We start from the raw sequence: 6,868 nt of genomic DNA, 5'->3' as shown, positions 1-6,868 counted from the left end.
TGAATTATAGCCTATGGTGCTTCCCTAATAATCCTCATGATCTGTGAGCTCTATGTGGCCACTGCAGTGAATTATCGAACCCAGGAGAGAGGTGGTGGTGCTTTGGGAGGAACAGTTGGTGAAAGGGCTAGAGGGAGGCAACATGTCTGGCCTTGCAGTAATAGGCCTTGGGCTATTTATCGTGATTCTGCCTTCCTCTTGTGGGATTAGAGGAGGTCAGAACATGTGGCCTCCTTGCCATTTTTGTAGCTTTAGATTGAAAATTTGGCAGTGTGAAATCCTCCAGGATGTCTCATCCAGGATGAATTCTTATTGGCAGTTGAGTCATATGAGGAGTCATGTTCATCTTCTAAGTGTCAAAGATTCAGCAAGTTTTTGTTCAACAGTACAGGTTTATGCCTGTTGTCTTGGCATAACTTCTAATAGTGCTCCTTTTTATTCTCAAAACTATCCTAGATTGTTGTGTGCCATTGAATCAATGAGAAATCACAGCAACTCTGTTGGACGGAGTAGGACTGCCCCATAGGGTTTCCTAGGCTGTAATCTTTACAGGGGCATATCACCAGGTCTTTTCTCCCACAGAACCCCTGGTAGGTTTGAACAGCTGAGCTTTCAGTTAGTAGATGACCACTTAAGGTCAGCTCCTTATCCTAGATTAGAAGATAAATTATATGGTTACCCTGATAGACTGGAAAATACATTTCTTCCTGAAAGTTTAACCCAAAATAATCTCACCAGTTATATCTAGAAACCTCTTTAGAGAATAATTTGCATTGGGAATTTGTATCAGTAAGTTTTGTTTCTTATCTGTTACCCTAATAAGGTACTTTATTTTACTTATTTGTGAAATGTAGGTGATTTGAAACAACTTCACTAGGTTGTTTAAAAGATAAATTTCAATCATGTACACAAAAATCTAGAATAAATTGTAAAATGTGGCTATGTTAAATATTTTGGTTAGGGATTTAAAAAGAGATTGTTATATAGTCACTTCTTATTTTTGCTTCTCTGTGGAAATATGGTACCCTGACCTTGTTAGTCTCCAACTCAAAACTTCATATTACAGGTTTCTCATTCCTGTTAGAATAAACTCCAGAATGCTTTAAAAGAGCATACAAAAAATTATTTGGCCCATATTTAGGTCTGCAGCCCTATTCTGAGTCTCTGTCTTCCTCACACTGGTCAATTTTAGCTCTTCAAACTTTGTTGTTGTTCTTGTTGTTATGTGCTGTCGAGTCAGACCTGACTCATAGCGACCCCTCCTTGGGTTTCTGAGGCAGTATCACTGCGGAAGTAGATTGCCCAACCTTCCTTCCGAGGAGTGGCTGGTGGGTTTGAACTGCCAACCTTCTGGTTAGCAGTCAAGTGCCTTAGACACTGTGCTACCAGAGCTCCTTTCAAATTTGGTAATTGTGATGAAATAGCAATTATACAGACTACTGTTGGCCTAAGTTTCAGCTTTGGTTCTTCAGATTTTCTAGTGGTGATAATAATAACAAACAAGTATACAGGCATACTTCATTTTATTTTACTTTGCTTGATTGTGCTTTGCAGATATTGCGTTTTTTACACATTGAATGTTTGTGGCAACCCTGCATCAAGCAAGTCTATTATAACCATTTTTCCAACCGAATGTTCTCACATTGTATCTTCCTGTTATATTTTGGTAATTCTCATAATGTTTCAAACTTTTGTATAGTGCTATTGCCCACCTAATAGACTATGGTATAGTGTAAACATAACTTTTATATGCACTGGGAATCCAAGCAGTTTGTGTGACTCACTTAATTGCAACACTAGCTTTATTGCAGTGATCTGAAACCAAGCCTGTTATATCTCCGAGATATTCCTGTATAGATGTAGCATTTACCTAAGACTAAGTATTTTACATATATTAATACATTTCAATCTAGCAACCTTATAAGGGAGATTTTTTTTATGTCCATTTTATAAATGATAAAAACAAGGCACAGAAAGGATAATAACTTTCCTCTGGTCACACAGCTAGTAAGTGGTAGAGCTAGCCAGTGTAGCTCCAGAGTTCATACTTTTAACCAGAGATTGATGTATTTCATCTCTAAAGGGTCAGATAGTAGATATTTTAGGTTTTGTGTGCTATATGGTTTCTACTGCAGTTGTTCAGCTTTGTTATTGTGATATGAAAGTAGCCATAGACAACATATAAGTGAATAAGCATGGATGTGTTTCAATACAAGAGACGGTAGTACAGATTTGGCCTGCAGGCCATCATATGCTTACCCCTGCATTCTCTCTTTTTAATTAATATTAGATTTAATGAGAAAATCTAGCCAGTTTCACAAATATAAGATCTGTGTATAAGTTAATTGCATTTCTTTATACCAGTAAGAAAATAAGAATGCAGTTTTCCAAAATTCAAAAAGCAGTAACGTATGTTATAAAGTACTGACACCAATGAAAGATATAAAAACCTTCATACAGGAAAGCATGAAGCTTTATTATTGGAAAAAAGTTTAAAAGACCTAAATAAATAGATTATGTCTCAATATAAAGAAAACAAAAATCCTCACAACTGGACCAATGAGCAGCATCACAATAAATGGAGAGAAGATTGAGGTTGTCAAGGAATTCACATTGCTTGGTTCTACAATCAATGCCAATGGAAGCAGCAGTCAGGACATTAGACGATGTGTAGCATTGGGAAAGTCAACTGCAAAGGAACTGTTTCAAGTGCTGAGGAACAAGGATATCTCCTTGAGGACTAAGGTGCACCTGACACAATCCATGATATTTCCAATCACCTCGTATGCATGTGAGAGCTGTACAATGAATAAGGAAGACCGAAGAAGAGTTGATGCTTTTGAGTTGTGGTGCTGGCGAAGAATGCTGAAAGTACCATGGACTGCTAAAAGAACTAACAGATCTGTCCTGGAGGAAGTGCAGCCAGAATGCTCCTTGGAAGCAAGAATGGCCAGACTTCATCTCACCTATTTTGGTCATGTTGTAAGAAGGGACCATTCCCTGGAGAAGGATGTCATGCTTGGTAGGGTGGAGGATCGACAAAAGAGGGGGAGGCCTTCAACGAGATGGATTGATACGGTGGCTGCAATGATGGGCTCAAGTATATCAGGGATTGTGGGGCTGGCGCGGGATCAGGCAGTGTTTTGTTCTGCTGTGCATGGGGTCGCTATGAGTCGGAAACGACTCGACGGCACTTAACAACAACAACAACAACAACAAATAAATAGATATACCATGTTCATTTCTCTTAAATTATTCTGTGTACTGCTTGAACACTTTCTCTCAGAAAGATCAGCACAAGGCCAGTCCCCATGAGGAGGAGGTTAAAGATGTCCCAATTGTCCAAAGTACCGTACCCCTCCATCATTTCAGACATTAACTCCTCCTCCTCCTCCCAGTAATTTCCCCAGTCTTAGGGTTCTGTATTTCACCGTAACACCTCACAGAACTCACAGACACCCAAGGGTTCGTCTCATGTAGTAGTGGTGGAGGCTGGCAGGCTGGTGAGTCCCAGGTCTGTGAGTAGGTCTGGAAGATCCTCCCAATTCTCGGGGTTTGATGAACCTCGATCAGCAGATCAGATGACGGCCGCTGTCCCAAATCCAGGGGTGAGATGAGGATGATCCAAGATACAAAACTGGAGCAAGAGGAGAGCGAATCTTCCCAGGAGATTCATAGGTATACCCTCAGGGAAGCTAAGGGTGGTGATTTGAATTATACCCTCCAGCAAGGTAGGACTCAAGATATATTCCACCTGTGTTGCCCCAACAGCATTAACCTAAATCCCATCACAGAGTCGATTGCCAGTCATTATAAGGAAGCCAAGTTGATACCTGAGCTTAACTACCACACCACCCCAAACAGGCGTGAATAATGGGATTTACAAAACATCACAGAATGGAGGACAATGGCTAGAAGGGCCACATCAAGCAATTCACTGCAGTACTCAATGCAATTATTATGAAAATCCCCTCTTTTTAATAGAACATGAGATTATTCTTGTAAAACTTCAGAAAAAATTGTTTTTGCAAAAGTTCCGAGATGCAAGAGTAGCCAAGTCACACACAGGTAAAATTTTGCCGAAGATATTCAAAACTGGTTCCAGTAGTACATCAACAGGGAACTGCCAGATATTCAAACTGTATTCAGAAAAGGACGTGAAACAAGATATCATTGCTGATGTCAGATGGATCTTGACCAAAAGCAGAGAATAGCAGAAAGATGTTTACCTGTGTTTTATTGACTATGTTCACTCATTTATGCCAAGAAATACAGAAGAAAGCTACCAGCAAACCGACTGGAAGACATCTATACTTTTGCCCATTCCAAGGAAGGGTAATTCACAGAATGTGGAAATTACTGAAACATATCATTAATATCACAAGCAAGTAAAATTTTGCTTAAGATAAATTCAAAAAGGTTGCAGCATTACATCAACAAGGAGCTGCCAGAAATTCAAGCCAGATTCAGAAAAGGGCATGGAAGGAAGAATAATAAAGAAGACTGAAGAAGAATAGATAACTTTTTGTTATAATGATGGAGATGAGTATTGAACATACCATGGTCTGCCAGAAGAATGAACAAATCTGTATTGAGAGAAGTACAGCCAGAGTACTCCTTCGAAGCAAGGATGCCGATACTTTGGACGTCTTATCAGGAGGGATCAGTTCCTGGAAAAGGATATGCTTGGTAAAGTAGAGTGTCAGTGAAAAAGGGGAAAACCCTTAAAGAGATGGATCAACACAGTGGCTGTAATGATGGGCTTAAGCATAGCACTGGTTGTGAGAATGGTGTAGGACTGGGCAATATTTCATTCTGTTGTTCATGAGGTCTCTGAGTTGGAACTGACTGAACAGTACCTAACAGCAAGATATAGTTAATATTCAAGGTAGGATAAATTTGTGCTAACAAGTCAACAAACTTTAAGGACGTTCAATCATGTCATTCTTCTCATTGACCTCAAGATTGTTGTTGATATTATACCTCAAAAATAATTCTGCTCTGTAAATTTGCACCCAAAGCACAATAAAAACAAAAATAAGTCATGGAAAAAAAATAAATTAAAAAAATAAAAAAGAAATATCAAATAAACCCTTAGTAAAGTCGTAAAGCCTGATTGGGTGCTGCTTGTGCCCTTACTTTTCATTTCCTCTGCAGTCATGCTGGACTTTCTGAAACTTCTTTTTTACTTCTACTGGAGGTTTTGCACATGCTGTTCCTCTGTCTGGAATACTCTTGCACCTCCCTTTCATTGACTAATTCCTGCTTGTTTTTATTTCAGTTTAAGTATCAGTTAATCAGAAAACCTCCCACACTAGATTTAACCTTAGCGCCTCTGTGTTAGACTGGGTTCTCTAGAGAAACAAAAGCAGTAAAGCTTATATATATGTATATATATAGAAATTTATCTTAAGAAAATGGCTCACACACTTATAGAAGCTGGCAAGTCCAAAGTTCCTGGATCAAACGTCAAGCTAGAGGCTTTTCCATGTCAAGCTGGAGGCTTTTCCCTACTCTTGCAGCCTCAGGGGCTGAGGAGCTGAAGGCTGGCAGGCAGTACACCAGCTGTTGACTCCAATGAATGACAAATCCAAGTTCTCCAAGCCGAATGGTGGATTGTTCACTCACAGACAGTTGTAGGCAGCACAGCAGAATCCTGATCCATAGAAGAATGTCTCCTTTCCCAGGATGTCCACAGATATACTGGAAGAATGCCACACCCCTAGGGAAACTCCCTTTCAACAGATTCAAACATAATCATCTGATCCCATCATGGGAACAGCCACACCATAACAGCTCAAACCACACAGAATTGTGGTCCAGCGAAGTTGACACACAGCTCCGACTATCACAGCCTCCTATGCTTTTATTTTACAACTGTTTCCACACCATTTCTCTTTGATTAATGTCTGTTCTTTTCATTAATCTAAGTTCCATGAAAAGAAGAGTGATATTGGTACATATTTTCCCCCTATATAAGGCTGCTATAAAAATAGGAAATATCTCCTACACATAGGTGATTTCTACTTTCTTGTTAGTTGCCATCAAGTCATCTCTGACTCATGGTGACCTTATGTATAAGAATGAAATTTTTCCAATTCCTGTGCTTCTTCATGATGGTTTGGTATGTTTGAACCCAGAGCCCATTGTTGTGGCTATTGTATAGTGTCTTCCAACCTGTTGTTGTTGTTGTTGTTATGTGCCGTCGAGTCGGCCCCGACTCATAGCGACCCCTCCTTGGGTTTCCGAGGCAGTATCACTACGGAAGTAGGATTGCCCAACCTAGGGGGCTCATTTTCCAGCTTATATTGGGTGGTCTTCTGTTATGATCCATTGGCTCATTTTCAGGCCATTTCTTAGTCTGTCTTAGTCTGGAAGCTGTACTGAATACTGTCCACCATGAGTGACCTGCTGGTATCTGAAATACCAGTGGCATGGCATCCAGTATCATAGCAACATAGCCAATACAGTGAGACAAACTGACAAATAGGTGGTAGACCTACTTTATTATAAATTATAAAATAAAAATGTGTTAAAGCACATGTTGTTACTATCATGCAATGTGTCCTGGACATTTTTCATGTCAATCCATAAAAATCTATCTCATTTTTTCCAAGTGATTTATAATTTGTACATTTTCATGTTGATATTTAGGTTATATCTAATGTTTTCTCTTTTTCAAACAGTAATGAAATAAAAATCTTTGTACAGATATGAGTTATTAACTTATTTCAGTAGGTAAATTCTTTTAAGTGAGATTACTGGGCCTAGAATATGCATCTACTATGCTGAACTAGGATAACACAGCATATTTAATATGTAATGGACTTTGCTAAATTATCCTTTAACCCACCAAAAACCAAACCCA

The 6,868-nt window shown here is 39.2% G+C and overlaps 1 protein-coding gene across 1 annotated transcript in view; it reads left to right on the top strand.

The window, feature by feature from the left end:
- LMBRD2 (LMBR1 domain containing 2) overlaps positions 1–6,868 on the top strand; it is a 99,832-nt gene that overhangs the window by 12,108 nt on the left and 80,856 nt on the right. The window lies entirely within an intron of this gene.

Source organism: Orycteropus afer, unplaced genomic scaffold, assembly GCF_000298275.1.
Source record: "Orycteropus afer afer isolate SDZICR_OR568_19922 unplaced genomic scaffold, OryAfe1.0 scaffold00378, whole genome shotgun sequence".
Classification (NCBI taxonomy): Eukaryota; Metazoa; Chordata; class Mammalia; order Tubulidentata; family Orycteropodidae; genus Orycteropus; species Orycteropus afer.
This window is presented reverse-complemented; position numbering and strand designations above follow the sequence as displayed.